Genomic DNA, 14,276 nt, shown 5'->3' with positions numbered 1-14,276 from the left:
AGAGAAATGCAAATCAAAACCACAGTGAGATACCATCTCACACCAGTTAGAACGGCGATCATTAACAAGTCAGGAAACAACAGGTGCTGGAGAGGATGTGGAGAAATAGGAACACTTTTACACTGTTGGTGGCACTGTAAACTAGTTCAACCATTGTGGAAGTCAGTGTGGCTATTCCTCAGGGATCTAGAACTAGAAATACCACTTGACCCAGCCATCCCATTACTGGGTATATACCCAAAGGATTGGAAATCATGCTGCTATAAAGACACATGCACACATGTTTATTGTGGCACTATTCACAATAGCAAAGACTTGGAACCAACCCAAATGTCCAACAACGATAGACTGGATTAAGAAAATGTGGCACATATACACCATGGAATACTATGCAGCCATAAAAAATGGTGAGTTCATGTCCTTTGTAGTGACATGGATGAAGCTGGAAACCATCATTCTCAGCAAACTATGGCAAGGACCAAAAACCAAACACTGCATGTTCTCACTCATAGGTGGGAATTGAACAATGAGAACACATGGACACAGGAAGGGGAACATCACACACCGGGGACTGTTGTGGGGTGGGGGGAGGGGGGAGGGATAGCATTAGGAGATATACCTAATGTTAAATGACGAGTTACTGGGTTCAGCACACCAACATGGCACATGTATACATACGTAACAAATCTGCACGTTGTGCACATGGACCCTAAAACTTAAAGTATAATTTAAAAAAATACTATCACATTAGCAACACCTTAATTCTGGAGGGAACACATTCAGACCATAGCAAATGCAAATCATCAAATTTAACTAAAGTAAAATTAGAAAATCGAAGTATTCCTATAGCTGCTATAGAAATTAAGTTTCTAATTAAAAGCCTCCCCACAAAGAAAACTCTAGGTCCAACTGGTCTCATTGGTGAATGAAAAGAATACAAATTCTATTCAAACTCTTAGAAGAAGAAGAAACCATTTTCAACTTATTTTATGAGGTCTTCATTACCCCAATAACAAAACTAGACAAAGAAAAGTACACGTCAGTATCTCTCATGAATAAAAATAATAGTAAGTTGACTCTAGCAATATATAGAAAATGGAGTTTATCTCAGGTATTGAAGGTTGGCTACCATTTGAAAATCAACATAGTTTCCCATAACACTATAAAAAATTATCTCCATAGATGTAGAAAAAAATTAAAAAGATTCTGAAAACATTCCCATTGATGTTTAAAAAAACTCTTAGCAAACTAAGAGTAGAAGACATCTTTAACCTAATAAATAAATGAATAAATGTGTAAAAAATCCAGAGCTAACATCATACCTAATGGCAGAAGACTGAATGTTTTCACCTCCTGTTTAGGAACAAAGCAAGGATGCCCAGTCTCATAACTTCTCTTCATCAAGGAACTGGAAATCCCAACCTGTGTAATGAGGCAAGAAAAAGAAAAAACAGGCAGAAAGATTAAAAAGTAAAAAGCAAAACTCTCTTTGTTGCCAACTACATGACCATGTATGTAGGAAAACCCTAGGGAATCCCCCAAAAAAGCTCTTAGAACTAGTGAGGGTGATGCTGTCTCGGGTTGCAAAGTCAATACAGAAAAATCTTATATTTCTATGTATTCACAATGTCAGTTTAAGAAATCGAATTTTTTTTAAAATAGCACCCAAAAATATGAAATAATTAGAGGTAAATCTAACAAAATATGTGTAAGACCTCAATTGTTGAGAGAAACTAAAGAGGCAACATAAATGGAGAGACATACCATTTCCATGAATTGGAAGACTTAATATCCCTAATTAATCTATAGATACAATACAATTCCAGTCAAAATCCCAGTATTTTTTTTTTTAAGATCTCTCTGTGCTCCTTACTAGATCCTGCTTCTACTATGGGAATTTCTCAGTCAACTGAAACTCCTCTTCTCAAACCCCTGCTGACTTGATACTCTACCTACCTACCTACCTTCCTTCCTTCCTCTCTTTCTTTCTTTCCTTTTGACACAGGGTCTCGCTCTGTCACCCAGGATAGAGTGCAGTGGCACAATCTTGGCTCACTGAAGCCTTGACCTCCTGGGTTCAAGCAATCCTCCCACCTCAGCCTTCTGAGTAGCTGGGACCACAGGTGTGTGCCACCACACCCAGCTAATATTTTTTTTAAAAGATTTTAGAGATGGGGTTTTATTATGTTGCCCAGATTGGTCTCAAACTCCTGGGCTAAAGTGATCGGCCCACCCCAGCCTCCAAAAGTGCTGGGACGACAGGCCTGAGCCTCCATTTCCTTTCATTTTGGCATGATTTTTGCAAAGAATATTGTGGAACTTCGTTGGCTTCTTTATGAAGCTTTAGATCTCCCCAAACTTGCTCCTCTAAGACCTATTCTTTCCATTTACTTCTGCTCTTCCTTCCTCCTTGTGCCACCTTTGATCTTTCATCCAGCTACCTTGAATCCTTGATGTATCTCCTTCAAGCCTTGACTTCCTACATTTGGTGGTCAGTGAATAGAAAATTACTGTGAGAAAATGTCAGGGGTATGCTGGACTCTGGTTTCTATGGCCAAACTTTAGTTGAGCTTCTGAACCTTCTCCAAGGCTCATCTGTGTACTTTCTTATTAAAAAAAAAAATCCTGTAGTGAATTACTATTTTATGTTATAAAATCCTGTAGTAAGTTGTATGTTGCTTCATTATCCTTTTTTGGCGTTTTTTAAGTGATGTGGTCTCCTGCTGTGCTGCCTAGGCTGGCCCCAAAATTCCTGAGCTCAAGCAATGCTCTCCCACTTCAGCCTCCCAAGTAGCTGGGACTACAAGCGTGCTTCACTGTACCTGGCTTTACCATCTATTTTGAATCTTCTGTGTCTCATCTGACTGACCCAGACTCTCTTACTGGCCAGGGCTCTTCTGCAAACTGTTTATTTTGGTGGGGATAAACTGGATACAGGTCAGCTGAGAGCCACAAGAATGTCTGCTAGTATAAACAAATTTGCTGTGAGAGGGACCCTTGGCCACAGGTGGAATACTTAGGCATTAAGCCATCTGCCAGAATAAATAAGTATCCCATGAAAGGCAGACTGTAAAAACCCACCACCCCCTCCCCTGGAGACCCATCAGGGCAGGGCTAGAATTTATATCTAGAGAAACCTCAAGATAAAATTAGAGGAAAACGCAACAAATCCAGTTTTAACAAGAACCCTGGCAAGTCAGTTTAGCAAGAACTGCCACCCTTGATATCTGATCACGTTCCTCACCCTCCATCCTTCTGTCCGCCCCTGCCAGACCCTTTCCCTCCAACTCCAGCCCTGTGATCACTGGAGCTTTAGGCCACTACCCTCAATAGAGGACTCTTGCCGGACTCCAGGTCTGCTAAAAAACCTGAGGCTGGCCGGGCGAGGTGGCTCACGCCTGTAATCTCAGCACTTTGGGAGGCCAAGGCGGGCGGATCACAAGGTCAGGAGATCGAGACCACAGTGAAACCTCGTCTCTACTAAAAATACAAAAAATTAGCCGGACGCGGTGACACGCTCCTGTAGTCCCAGCTACTCGGGAGGCTGAGACAGGAGAATGGCATGAACTCGGGAGGCGGAGCTTGCAGTGAGCTGAGATGGCACCACTGCACTCCAGCCTGGGCGACAGAGCGAGACTCCGTCTCCAAAAAAAAAAAAAAAAAAAAAAAAAAAAGCCTGAGGCTGAAAAGAGGAGAAATGGTTACTGGGAAACAAGAAATGGATGTTTTGTCCACTCATTTGGACTTTGGAAACATTTAGACAACTGCTAAATATCTCCTCAGTCACTAGCCTAAAATTTAGTCCACAGCCTCTATAAGAAAAACCTCTGAAAATAGGCAAATATGCTCCCAAATTCCTTTTTTGGAAGAAAAAAAAAAAAACCCTTGCATTATTTTTCTGTGCCTTTGAGATGATTCCCTATCCTGTCTTCTCTAAAACCTGAAAACTATCATTTGGAAATACAAACTTCAGGGAAATGACTGTCATGTTTTTTAAAGGAACTATTTGGGAATTGGGCAAATAAAAATCTCAAGTCTTTTCCACAAACGTTGGTAAAAAAGCTCTTGCCATGTAAGCAGGTAAACTTAACTTCTCCCATCTTTGTCAGAAATACAATTCGGATAAAAATATAAATTGGAAATAAATCAATGAGTTTGTACTACTATGTTTTACTGACTTGTGACTAAATGTTAGAATGAAAGCTGTATTTGTCTGTAAGTTTATGTATGTATATTTGTATATTATGTATATTTAATATTTTTCCACCTCTGGATAGTGTTACTAAATTAATTTATAAAACCCTTAAAGGAGCTCTATTCAAATTGGCTTAGAGATAAACGAGTGCTCAGATAAATTAGGCATTCCTAAAACTCTCAGACATATAGACTCTCGCCCCAATTTTTTTTTTTAAAAATCACATGACTTGGCTAAGTCTTTGGTAAATAAAGCTAGCTTTTAAATTATTGGTAAAATAAAAGTAGGGGTATCTTCAGAATTTTAAGTGTGAAATATAATTCAGATACACATTTTTCCCTGAGTTTGCTGGCCACACAGGTTTGTGTTTTCCCTGCTTGACATTTAAAAACAGAAAACTAAAAACCCAACCTAAGAGCAGAACACACAGTAAAAATAAATTGCTTGACAGGTATCATTCATGAAAGTAAAAACATAGATAAATAGATAGATAGATGATAGATAGATAGATAGATACAGAGAGAGAGAATGAATTGTTTAGCTTTTTAGTTCTTTGCCTCTGTGATATTTTTGATACCTGATTTGTAAACAAAAACGAAATAAGATGATGGCTTTAAGTTCTTATAAAAAATGCCCATGAGACATCCAAGAATAATTGTTAAAAACAAGTGAATTAAATAATGTACAAGTGACCTAAAAGTATATACATGAACTTTTCAATAATAATTCTGTTTTATAAAACAGGTCTACTTAAAAATAGTTTCAGAAAACTTTTTTGGTAACTTGCAACCTTAAAGCTATGCTAAATTAAATTAAGTAATAAATACTCATTACATATCTGAGTCATTTCTTTTTTTTTTTTTCCCTGAGACTGAGTCTCACTGCTACCCAAGCTGGAGTGCAATAATGCGATCTCGGCTCAATGCAACCTCTACCTTCTGGGTTCAAGTGATTCTCCTGCCTCAGCCTCCTGAGTAGCTGAGATTATAGGTGTGCACCACCACGCCCAGCTAATTTTTGTATTTTTAGTAGACACGGGGTTTCACCACATTGGTCAGGCTGGTCTCAAACTCCTGACCTCATGATCCACCCGCCTGGGCCTCCCAAAGTGCTGGGATGACAGGTGTGAGCCACCGTGCCTGCCCATATCTAAGTCATTTCTAAGTCACTTAAAACACTGAAACATTAATTACTAAGCATAAATTTAAGTTTATATACATTGGCATTTTGTTTTTTATATGGTATAGAGAAGACAAAATTTGGATCTGTTAATAGACATGAAAAATTGTACTATGGAGAAGCACATGATTTTTAGAAATTATGGCTTTAATCTATGGAATGTGATAAACTACAATTGCTGAAGATTAAAATTCTAATTAATATATGTAATTAAAACTACTAGAAATAATAAAGGAAACAATCCTGTATGCAAAATACACGAGGAAAGCAAGATGTATTTTTGGTAAGGAACATTGTAAGGCATGAAACTGTATTTTCTGTTAATGGAAAAAGGAGTAGTTAATTCTGTACGAAACTATAATGAGCAGTTGTTCCAGAATAAGAAAAAGAAAAATGCAGGAAGATAAATAAAGATCAATTTTTAAAAATGTTTTAAAAGGGTTGTGGAAAAAGAATCTTTGGGGGAAAATGTTATGTGGTCAAAGCTGGCTAAAATGAGCTTAATTTTATTTATAAGGTTTTCTTACAATTAGCTTCCATATTACTAATACGATGATGCAAAACTAGAATTTCGTCCTCTTTGTCAAAATGGCCAAGTTTTCTTACTGTATCAGTCTGAGAATATGAAGATTTTTCTTTATCTTTTAAGTTACTGTACTAGGACACAAAGATTTTTTTACAAAAATAATTTCTTGTGCTTCACGTTGTTTTCTATCAGGTCTTTGATTACTTAACAAAAGCAAGGCCAGGTGCAGTGGCTCACGCCTGTAATCTCAGCACTTCGGGAGGCCAAGGTGGGCGGATTGCTTGAGGTCAGGAGTTCACGACCAGCCTGGGCAACATGGCAAAACCTTATCAATACAAAAAATAGAAAAAAATAGCCAGGTGTGGTGGTATGTGCCTGTAGTCCCTGTTACTCAGGAGGCTAAGAGGGGAGGATCAGCTGAGCCCAAGGAGGTCAAAGCTGTAGTGAGCCATGATCATGCTAGTGCAGTCCAGCCTAGGTGATGAAATGAGATCCTGTCTCAAAAAAAAAAAAAGAAGAAAAGAAAAATGAGTCTTCTCAATAATAAAGGAGCTCATTTATTTTTTACAATTCTGTAACCTTCTGTATTTGTCTTTACAATTTTTTGTCATTTTGGTATTGTTTTATAGTGATCTGTGATTCTCTTCAAACAAATGTCCTAAACCTTTCAACATTTTTAACAACTTCCCCAAATCAAATTATAAATTAAATGTTTTTGACCTCAAACTAATTTTGGAGCATTTCAGAAGGCCTCTGGAAAGTTCCATAGGATTTGTCGCTCACCTTGTAAAAAAGAGAGCTATTAAACTAATTAGGCTTACAGGATATGTTAAATTATATGAGAAACATCATCAAATAATAGGTGATGCTAAACCTTTATGTTATGTTTGTGGATATGATATTGATACAAGTGTTCCAGAAATTATACGTAATTCCTAGAAATCTGATATGTCCTAGTATAATGCTATCAGTCATAATTTTAGTTATTGTATTAAAATGCAATATGCCACAGTAATAACCACATTTCCTTGACAACTGCATCATTATGGTGGTGAACTCTCATCAAATCTTTAACCATGGCCATTGAATGTCTTTTTTCATCCACAGGTAGTTATTGTTTTACTTTGATTTTTCTCTGAAAGCATCTGTAATCAGCTACAGCCCAAAATTGCTTCTTCTTCAAGGAGCTTCATAAAAAAGACTCTACTCTGCAATAAAGGTTTCTGATAACTTTAAGATCACACCATTGGATGGGGTACAAATTTCTAGAACTCTTATGAACAAACTGGTGGGTTCATGAAACTGCTAACCAAGATCAAGAAGAATATTAACTACATGAGACTACATGAAATGAAGGGGATAATTTTTATGACTTTTATTTGAAACATTTCTTCTTTAAATATTTTGTTTTCCAGATTTAAGGAAACCTTTTTTTCTTTTAAGCTACCTATAACTTACAGCAATTTAGTATATTGTTGTTAACAAAATTAGAACATTTCGTTTTTTTCTTCCTCCCTGATCCCTCTAGAATTTAGAAACTATTTATGAGTACTCTTATTTTTATGACAATTATAGTTATTTGCACAAGTTTAATAAGTATATTCTCCTTGAAACAGGACAAAATTGGAAACACTGATTATATGACAAAGGCTTTGACTGGAATATCATATTTTCAGACATAACCAGACAGTTTTAAGGAACTAAAACCAGTAAAGTTTATTTACTTTACTGGAACCAGTAAAGCCCCCATTGGAAAAACTGACCTGGCTTAAAAGAGTTTCTAACCTTACAAGTGAGTAAGTAATGTCACTTTCTGGCAGGCCCAGGCACTGTAGAATATTTGGGGGATCCTGAGAAGAAAGGAATTCACCCAAATCTACAGGTATTGCAGGCAAAGTCTGATGGCAAGTTACTGGCCTGGCTTCCGGCCTCAAGAGGCTATTAAAAGCCTAACTTGAGGTTCCTTATCAAAAGTTCCAGTAAAGCAAATTTTGAAAGAGCCTGTATAGTCAATCACTGTTGTGGCACTTGCACAAATAATCATTACTTTTGCAAACATTACTTTGCGAACAAATTAGTCTTACTTTGATAATCTTTGGTAGAAATGGAAATGACTATAGAAAGAAAAATGTTTCAGAAGAAAACTATATGCACTCGTTATTAGATTCCAGCTCATTGTTTTTGAGGTTTTTGTTACTCACCTACAATCTGGACTGGATCCTGAATTCTTCCCGTTTCCAGAAATGTCTGGCTACAGGTCTCCAAACTAATATTTTTCTCCCACTCTTCTGCCTTGGAATCATTGAAATGAGAACCGCTCTATTCCTGAAGCCCTGCAAATGAAAGCTGGAAGACTTAACACAAGCCATAGAGAAAGCACAGCAACTTATGTATGCGTGGTCCTCACGCCCACTGCTATATGGACTACTCAGAAACGCCCCTGGAACACGTGATGCAAACTGTAAAGTGGGGAAACCTGTCAAATTGCCACTGCCTGCTCCCACCCCAGCTGAAGATGCTTTCAGCCAAAACCCAGAAATCTTCTCACCTGGCTGCTTTCCGAGCTTAAAAACTGACTTGATAGTTTATTCTAATTACTAACATTTGTTTTTCTTTTGTTTTCATAGAAATGCCTCTCGTGAAATACTCGCGCCATATAGAGGTCTAACTTTGGTGGCAGCCCACCTGTAACACTGCTGCCCGAAATGAGATGCAACTGTTGACTGTTTAGCTAGACTGACTGATTCTTGGGACTCAGAGACAGGTTCGGTTAGGAGACAATCCACCAACCCAGCTTCTAGATTGTTAAACTTGTCATGGAGGGGAAATACAAATCTAGTGTTTGATTTGCTCAGATATGCACTTTTAAAGCTCTGAAAAGATGCATGAGAAACTAGAATAAAGTTTACCTAGGGAGGTGTGGGAACAGGGCAGATGGAGGCCAAGGGTGAAAGTGATATTGGTTACATATCCTTTATTAGAAGTTCTAATTCTCTGTAAACAGGTCTCAGAAATTCCCAGCTGCTTATGGAAAAGCAGAAATGTCTCGTTCCAAAGGTTGTATAATGAATGGCCTTGTGAACTTCTTGGAATGATAACTCTTCTGGCTGGGTTTACCTTGACCTGTCCTTGACCAGTGACTTGTTTTCTGTCTTATCTCACTTGGAACTTGGCCCAAGTCCTGAGGCCACCCAGTAGAGCATTTTCTTTTAAGAGCAGTGGACTTGAGGGCTGTGAGCTAGCGTAGCTGGGAGCCTTCTCTCTGGGAGTAATTCCGTCTTCCCCTCGGCTCCCATCACCTTAAAGGACACTCCTCAGTGACCCAGCACTAGCAAGTCCCCAGACCTGCCAGCCAAGGTCCTCTTTGTCTAATCGGAAGAATCAAGGGCGCCCTCTCCCAAGCTTTAGCTGAACGACGGACTCTCCTGACACTGTCAGGGAGAAGTGAGGGGAAGGCATGGTGAGGAGGGACTCTTGGGGAGCAGAGCAGGCTTCCTCTTCACCCCAGAGTACCTGCTCTGTGTCTCTCCTCCCACGTTCCCTGCCCAGCAGGGTTACCTCAATCCCCGAGTCCATTCTCTCCCTGTCCACCGTCCAGGCTGGCCCTTCAGCCCCGCTGCCCACCCCTGTGGCCAAGCCTCCCCCTTAGCACCTGCAGAGACAGCGCTAGTGCTGTCAGGCTCCAACATGCCTGGGTTTCATTCTCGCTCTACTGCCCACTAGCTGTGTGGCCCTGGGGGAGCCAGGTAGCCCACCTGCATCCTGGTGTCCTCATATATAAAATAGGAACAAGCATGCCCACCTCACGGGACAGGTGCAAAGCTTAAAGTCAATGGTGCGCCTGTGCTGCCTCCCGCAAGATTTGTAGATGCTTCTGCGTGCTGGCAAGGTTCTGCTTCTTAAGCTAGTTAGGGGCTACACAGGACTTTGCCTTACAACTATTTGTGAAACTGTCCATTTTTGTTTTATGCACTTTCTATATGTATGTTTCATTATACCATTTCTTTAAAAAACATTTATAAAAAAGCAAATCTGGTGCTCGCTTTGGCAGCACATATACTAAAATTGGCACGATACAGAGAAGATTAGCATGGCACCTGCACAAGGATGACATGTAAATTCATGAAGTGTTTCTTTCTTTTCTTTTCTTTTTTTTTTTTTTTAAAGCAAACCTGTAGAAGAAAATGTTAGATCCTGAAAAACATTTAGTTATTCAGGCTGGGCACGGTGGCTCATGCCTGTAATCCCAGTACTCTAAGAGGCCAGTGCAGGTGGATCACCTGAGGTCAGGAGTTCGAGACCAGCCTGGCCAACATGGTGAAACCGCATCTCTACTAAAAATACAAAAATTAGCCAGGTGCAGTGGCACATGCCTATAATCCCAGCTACTTGGGAGGCTGAGGTAGGAGAATCGCTTGAATCCGGGAGGTGGAGGTTGCCGTGAGCCGAGATTGCACCACTGCACTCCAGCCTGGGCAACAGACTGAAACTCCATCTCAAACAAACAAACAACAACAACAAAAACCCACATTTAGTTATTCAGGGGAAATTATTATTCCCCTGATAAGGATAGCGTTCCCTACTTTAACACCATCTCAGTTCTCTCCTTTCTGAAGAATCTCCCTGATTCTCTGTTATTTCAAATAACTGTCCTTTCCCAGCCAAGCTCCTAAGATGGCTATTCTAAAACCGCCACCTCCCCTTTCACTCCCCTTTCCCTTCTGTGAGCTGTGGCTGTCAGGCTGTGCCGCAGCTGAGAATGCACCAATGGCTTCCAGCAGCAAACCCATCTCCCTTATGCTTCTGAGGCCCGGACCATTGCTCCCTGCCATCCTTCTCCCACTGCAGGGAGCTCTGCCTTCCAACCTGCATCAGTCTTATCCCAGTGCACGAGGGTGCCCTGGGTACAATTCCAGGGTCAGGTACTGTAAATGACAGGGGATGGTATCACCTGGACTTGCATCAGAGGTAGCTGAAGTTTCTAAAAACACCCATTTCTCAGCCTCACTCCAGATGACTTGCCAGGAAGGAGTTCCAGAAGGAGGATTGTCACCCCCAGCACCTCCCATGGGCCAGGCACTGCCCATGCTTTGGACACTTTAGTCCTTCCCCAATTCTAAAGAGTGGGTGCTATAATTGTCCTCATTTTGCAAAGGAGGAAACTGAGGCTCAGAGAAGCTGAGAAACATGGAGTGGGTCCTGTGGGTGGGAGTGGTGGGTCAGAATTTGAAACCAGGACTGTCCGGCTCCTCTGCCCACACTTTTGCTGTGCTTTGCTAACCTCGTATCTAGAGCAGCAGCATTTCTCAAACTTGTCTGCACACATGCATTGCCCGGGGGTTCTCATTCTTTCTGACCCAGCAGGTCTGGGTGGGGTCTGGGAGGCTGCTTTTCTGACAAGCTCCTGGGTGCTGTGCTGAAATGCTGATGCAAGAGGGGAGACAGAATTGGAATAAATGTGACCCACCCCATCACCAGGCTTTCTCTGCTTTAGGGTAGGTCAGCTAAGGTTGAGGAAATAGATGGGCCTCTCACCACCATCCTCGCCAGAGCCAGCCGCAGCCTGGAGGCCCCTCACCCAGAGGGGCTGCCTCCTTCCTGCCAGTATAGATCAGACACAAGGCTCAGCTTCTGCCCAGACTGCACAAGAGCTTAAGGCTCTGAAAACATCACTAAAGGTGGGAGGAGATGGCAGGGAGCCCCTTCATCTCAGGGTTAGGGCATCGGGCATCTGACCAGCTTCTCTCAGCTCTGCAGGCTTCCCAGAAGTGCACACTCTGGACATGCGGTCCCCCTGGGAGGTGGAGTCAAGTTCCTGCTCCAGAAGTTTCCCTACCTGGGAGCAGCCTCCAGGCCCCTCTGCCTTTGCCCAGCCTCTGGCTTTCTGGGAAAAAATTTTGTTCATCACATTGCATGTTCCTCAGAGAAAAAGTATTGGCAGCCCTTTGCAAAAGTTTCTGTGTTGTTCTTCTTTTCAAATGTAAATTCTGTCCTTATAGGCCTGAGAAAGAGACGAAGCACCATAGATCCTGGTCACTTTCAGGCCTTTTCCAACCAAGAGTCCTTCTCCTGAGGATGTGGAGGGAGCTCTTCTTTGAAGCTCCTTTTGGGGCGCAGCTTCCCAGTTAAGCCTGTTGTCAGTGTCTCCACCTGTTTCACCGTGTGGCACACACAGCACATGACACTCTGCGTGCCACATGCCGCGATGCAGAAGGCCGCCGCACCTGAGGCCGTGAGCGCACCTGGGGTTCCCTGGGGCCGAGGACCTCCGTACCTCACACACTCATTCCGTGTTCACAGCTCTGCAGTCGAGAAGTTCTGGATGGAGACACTCACCCTCCCCTCCAGAACACTCACTGCCCACACATTCTGCCAGAAGGACAGAGGGCATTAGTAGAAGCCATCAGAATAGCCTGGTGAGACTGAGAAGACAAGTCTCACTGAGGGGAGCCCAGCAACATTAGGGCTTTGAGGTGACCTGGAGATGGGGCTGAATTCTGAGCTGAGTCCTCAGAGCACAAGCCCACCCTGTGTCTCCGAGAGGGTGCCCTACCTTCATCTCTCTCTCTCTCCATCCTCCTCCCACCCATCTCTGCTTCTCTCTCAGCCAGAATTGTTCATCACATTGACCCCTCCCTTGTTCCCCCACCTGAGTCCCAGGAGTATGTTCTCTGTGTGGGTACAGCATGCTGTGAGCTGCAGCAGCACAGCAATGGGCAGAAGTTCCTGCCTCTGAGGCCCTGGCAGCCCTTGCTTCAAAATCTGTCCCACTTGAACCAGTGCCTGTGAATGCCAGGGGGTGAACACTTGCTCACTTGTTCTGCTCACAAGCAGTTTATGGGCAGGGTTGTCAGGCAAAGCAGCAGACCACTTGGGGTCCAGGTTGCTTTCTGACCAGAGCTGAGGACCTGCTTGTCCCTGCTCCCTGGTATACTGCCTGTCGGGAGCTGAGTCACATCCATCGCACCTGCCCTCATCCAGTCTGAACAGGTGCCACCCGTGCTGACCTTTTCCAAGAATAATCAGCGTGGCCTCCCTCTCTCTCTTCTGAAATGGGTTTTACATAGAATGAGAAGTGGGACCGTCTTTAGGTCTCTGAGTTTCCTGGGTGTGATTTTGCTGTCAATCACTTCCAGGATAACTTGCCCATCTGGCCTGATGGGCCTTCCAGAATGCATTCCACCGCTTCTAGTCCTGCGCCTCACCTTTCTAGTCGTACCCACATACACAAGTGGCTTCTTTCTCCTGGTAGTGTGTGGCAGGAAACCTTGCAGCTCTCCCTAACGTGACATTTCCCTTTAAGCTCTGCTCACACAGGACTGAAGACCTCCGTGGTGTTGGCACCACATAGAATTCCCGAACCTGCGATGCTCAGCTGGTCTCCGTCTCTTCCCCAGCAGTTCAGCCCACCCTGTCACAATCCAAGGATGTTTGCCAGACACAGGTCCAAAGCCCCCTCCGCAGGTGCTGAGTCTGCATTCTCGCCCATGCCTATGGTTCTAGAGGCACAGGGGCCCTGCAACGCCCCCTACCAGTGATGAATACGAAATGTCTGGGGGACTAAGACATCAGACTGAAGAAGAGTGAGGAACATTGAGGAACGGTGGATGCTGGCTACAGATCTCAGGGAGCCCGAGGCAGGAGAGAGATTCTGCCCTTGGATCCGCTGCCCTCAATAACCACTGCAGGGCCTTGAGAGGAGAGAAGATAAGGAGAACAAGCCAAAGGGGCCCGTCCCGGTGAAGGCCACACACCTGCCAGCCCGGTGATAACATGGCATTCGACCCCCTTCCTGAGAATGGCTGCCAGCTTCCCGGGCCCACGGCTGTGTTGACTCTGGAAAGAGGGAGGATGCTATCAGCTCACAAGGTCTGAGCCTCAAGACCCGGGCAGAGCGGCCGGCCGATAAGCTAAGTGGGGCCTGTAACTGCTCCAGCACAGGTGCACGACCCACCCTGTTTTCCTCTGGCACGAGCACTGCTGGCTTGTGAAAGACTGCCCTGCTCTCGGGCCTGCTGCCCTGGGCAGGTGGTGGGAGCGAGATGGCAAGCTTGTACCCTCACACTAGAGCTGTCGCCCTTTACGTGGACATCCTTTAGCATCGTGGTTCTTTATCTTTTGGGGTGGAAGGGGACCCTTTGAGAATCTAATGAAAAGCCAGCACCCTCTCCTCTAAAAAAAAAAATATAACATCTAGTGTGCAGTTGGGCATTTGGATTTTAAAAGTTGGTAAAAGGCCTTTGATTCCCTGGAGGAAGAGGAGTGGGAATTGGGAGAAATATTACCTGAGGTTCGACACTGAGGAGGAGAGAAAGGCAGGGTGCATGATCTCTCTAAGAGTGCCCAGGGAATGAAGAAAGGACACCACATCCCTGA

General features: G+C 43.2%; 2 non-coding genes across 2 annotated transcripts in view; one reads left to right on the top strand and one right to left on the bottom strand.

Moving 5' to 3' along the window:
• LOC100991087 (uncharacterized) overlaps positions 1 to 14,276 on the bottom strand; it is a 66,320-nt gene that overhangs the window by 32,173 nt on the left and 19,871 nt on the right. The window contains exons 3-4 of the transcript XR_004672793.4: positions 8,102 to 8,233; positions 1,323 to 1,422 (exon numbers count right to left, since the gene is read on the bottom strand). This is a non-coding gene — a transcript (uncharacterized LOC100991087). The remainder of the gene's footprint in view (positions 1 to 1,322; positions 1,423 to 8,101; positions 8,234 to 14,276) is intronic.
• LOC112438837 (U6 spliceosomal RNA) lies at positions 9,936 to 10,042 on the top strand. The gene has a single exon (XR_003027157.1). It is a non-coding gene; the product is annotated as a U6 spliceosomal RNA (small nuclear RNA).

The sequence above is a fragment of the Pan paniscus genome, chromosome 7, assembly GCF_029289425.2.
Source record: "Pan paniscus chromosome 7, NHGRI_mPanPan1-v2.0_pri, whole genome shotgun sequence".
In the NCBI taxonomy this organism is placed as follows: domain Eukaryota; kingdom Metazoa; phylum Chordata; class Mammalia; order Primates; family Hominidae; genus Pan; species Pan paniscus.
Note: the sequence above shows the minus strand (reverse complement) of the source record. Positions and strands in the feature narration are given on the sequence as shown.